Here is a 4,070-nt window from a genome sequence, read left to right as displayed (position 1 = left end):
GTTTAGGAATCTGGTTGCCCAGTAGGCCTTATGCTCCAGTTCCATGGGCAGATGACAGGCCTTACCATACACAAGCTGGTATGGAGAGGTCCCTATAGGAGTTTTGAATGCTGTTCTGTAAACCCACAGAGCATCATCCAAGCTTCTCGCCTAATCCTTTCTACGGGTACTTACAGTCCGTTCCAGGATTCTTTTTAGTTCTCTATTAGAGACTTCAGCTTGTCTATTTGTCTGTGGGTGATATGGAGTTGCCACCTTATGGCTAATTCCATACCGGACCATAGCAGAGTAAAGCTGTTTGTTGCAGAAGTGAGTGCCCCCATCACTGATTAGTGCTCTAGGGACACTAAACCTGCTGAAGATATGTTTCTGGAGGAACTTCAGCACCGTCTTAGTATCATTAGTGGGTGTGGCAACGGCCTCTACCCATTTGGATACATAGTCGATTGCCACCAGAATATAAGTGTTTGAGTATGATGGTGGGAAAGGCTCCATGAAGTCAATACCCCATACATCAAACAACTCAATCTCCAAGATTCCTTATTGAGGTATGGCGTAACCATGAGGTAGATTACCAGCTCTCTGGCAACTGTCATAGTTACGTACAAACTCTCGGGAATCTCTATAGAGGGTAGGCCAGTAGAAGCCACATTGGAGGACCTTGGTGGCTGTTCGCTCACCTCCGAAATGGCCTCTATATTGTGACCCATGGCAATGCCATAAGATCTTCTGTGCTTCTTCTCTAGGCACACACCTATGGATTATTCCGCCTGCACATCTCTTAAAGAGATAGGGTTCATCCCACAAGTAGTACTTTGCGTCAGTAATTAATTTTTTCTTTTGTCGCTTTCTGTACTCCTTGGGTATGAATCTTGCAGCTTTACAGTTTGCAATGTCTGCAAACCATGGTGTTTCCTGAATGGCAAACAAATGCTCATCCGGAAAGGTTTCAGAGATCTCAATAAAGGGAAAAAGACGTCCCTTCTACTGGTTCTATCCGGGACAGATGATCAGCCACTTGGTTTTCTGTCCCTTTTCTGTCTCTTATTTCTATATCCAACTCTTGCAGAAGCAACACCCATCTTATGAGCATGGGTTTTGAATCCTGCTTTGTAAGTAGATATTTAAGAGTAGCATGGTCAGTGTACACAATCACTTTTGATCCTACTAAGTATGATCTAAACTTGTCAATGGCATAAACCACTGCAAGTAATTCTTTTTCTGTGGTTGTGTAATTTTTCTGGGCATTATTTAAGACACAGCTAGCATAATAAATGACATGCAAAAGCTTGTCATGCCTCTGTCCCAATACTGCACCAATGGCATGGTCACTGGCATCACACATTAGTTCGAATGGTAATGTCTAGTCTAGTGCAGAAATAACTGATGCTGTGAGCAGCTTAGCTTTCAGAGTTTCAAACGCCTGCAGACACTCTGTGTCAAACACAAATGGCATGTCAGCAGCTAGCAGGTTGCTCAGAGGTTTTGCAATTTTTGAAAAATCTTTTATAAACCTCCTATAGAATCCTGCATGCCCCAGAAAGCTTCTGATTGCCTTAACATTGACAGGTGGTGGTAATTTTTCAATTACTTCAACTTTAGCTTGATCCACCTCTATTCCCTTGTTTGAAATTTTATGCCCAAGGACAATCCCTTCAGTCACCATAAAGTGACATTTTTCCCAGTTTAAAACTAGGTTGGTCTCTTGGCATCTTTTCAGAACAAGTGCTAGATGGTTAAGGCAGGAGCTGAATAAGTCTCCAAAGACCGAAAAGTCATCCATGAAGACTTCCAGAAATTTCTCTACCATATCAGAGAAGATAGAGAGCATGCACCTCTGAAAGGTTGCAGGTGCATTGCACAGACCAAAAGGCATCCTTCTGTAGGCAAACACTCCATAAGGACATGTGAATGCCGTTTTCTCTTGGTCCTGAGGATCTACTGCAATTTGGTTGTAACCTGAATAGCCATCCAAAAAGCAGTAGTATTCATGACCTGCTAAACTTTCTAGCATCTGGTCTATGAATGGTAAAGCAAAGTGATCCTTCCTGGTGGCTGTATTAAGCCTTCTGTAATCAATACACATACGCCACCCTGTAACTGTTCTTGTAGGAACCAGTTCATTTCTTTCATTATGAACCACTGTCATGCCTCCCTTCTTGGGGACAACTTGGACAGGGCTCACCTAGGGGCTATCAGAAATAGGATAAATAATCCCAGCCTCCAGTAACTTGGTGACCTCTTTCTGCACCACCTCCTTCATGGCTGGATTTAGCTGCCTCTGTGGTTGAACCACTGGCTTAGCATCGTCCTCCAATAGGATCTTGTGCATGCATCTTGCTGGGCTGATGCCCTTAAGATCACTTATGGACCACCCAAGAGCTGCCTTGTGTGTCCTTAGCACTTGAAGTAGTGCTTCCTCTTCCAGTGTATTTAAAGCAGAGCTTATGATCACCGAAAAAGTGTTACCTTCTCCCAGAAATGCGTATTTCAGGGATGGTGATAGTGGTTTGAGCTCAGGTTTAGGAGGTTTCTCCTCTTCCTGAGGAAGTTTCAGAGGCTCTTTCAATTCCTCTGAATCCTCTAGATCAGGCTGAACATCTTTAAAGATGTCTTCCAGCTCTGATTCGAGACTCTCAGCCATGTTGATCACCTCTACCAGAGAGTCAATAAGATCAACTTTCATGCAGTCTTTTAGTGTGTCTGGATGCTGCATGGCTTTGACAGCATTCAACTTAAACTCATCCTCATTGACTCTCAGGGTTACTTCTCCCTTTTGGACATCAATGAGAGTTCATCCAGTTGCTAGGAAAGGTCTTCCTAGAATGAGAGTAGCACTCTTGTGCTCCTCCATTTCCAGCACTACAAAGTCAATGGGAAAGGCAAATGGCCCAACCTTGACAATCATGTCTTCAATCACGCCTGATGGGTATTTAATGGAGCCATCAGCAAGTTGGAGACATATTCGGGTTGGTTTGACTTCTTCGGTTAAACCAAGCTTTCTGATAGTGGATGCAGGTATTAGGTTGATACTTGCCCCAAGATCACATAAAGCTATCTTGGTGTAATTACCCTCTAATATGAATGGTATCATAAAGCTCCCGGGATCTTTAAGCTTTTCTGAGAAGCTTTTCAGAATGACTGCACTGCATTCTTCAGTGAGGAGAACTCTTTCAGTTTCTCTCCAATCCTTCTTATGACTCAAGATCTCTTTCATGAACTTAGCATAAGAGGATATTTGCTCAAGTGCCTCTGTAAACGGAATCTTTATTTCAAGAGTCCTGAGATAGTCTGCGAAGCGGGCAAATTGCTTATCCTACTCCTCTTGGCAGAGTTTTTGAGGATAAGGCATCTTGGCTTTGTATTCCTCAACCTTAGTTGCTGCAGGTTTATTTCCTACAGAGGTGGTTGGAGAAGCCTTTTTAGAGGGGTTGCTATCAGTACTTATGTGTGTCTGATCCCTCACTAGCATTTGAATGCCAGGGTTAGAAGCTGGATTGGCGTTGGACGCCAACTTCTTACCTGTTTCTGGCATTTGAACGCCAGAACTGAGCTTCCATTGGGCGTTTGACGCCAACTCCTTGCCTGTTTCTGGCGTTTGAACGCCAGAGTTATTCCTCTATGGGCTCTTACTGTCCTCAGAGGGGTTTTGGATAATATTTTGCTCATCCTCTATCAGTTGTTCTTTTCTTGGCTTTTTGCTGCTCTGTAGTGAGGTATTTAATGTTTTTCCACTTCTTAATTGAACTGCCTGACACTCTTCTGTTATCTACTTTGATAATTGCTGTTTTGTCTGATTCAATTGTGCTTCCATATTTTTATTAGCATTTTTAGTGTCTTGTAGCATCTCTTTGAATTCTGCTAGCTGTTTTGTTAGGAAACACAATTGTTGATTGAATCCAGCAACTTGTTCTGGAGGACCAAGTTTAGTAGATACTGCTTCGACTTCTTTTTTTATGGAGGACCCACTACTTATGTACAGATGCTGATTTCTAGAAACTATATCAATAAGCTCTTGAGCCTCTTCAATATTTTTTCTCATGTGTATAGATCCACCAGCTGAGTGGTCC

The sequence above is a fragment of the Arachis ipaensis genome, chromosome B08, assembly GCF_000816755.2.
Source record: "Arachis ipaensis cultivar K30076 chromosome B08, Araip1.1, whole genome shotgun sequence".
Lineage (NCBI taxonomy): Eukaryota > Viridiplantae > Streptophyta > Magnoliopsida > Fabales > Fabaceae > Arachis > Arachis ipaensis.
Note: the sequence above shows the minus strand (reverse complement) of the source record.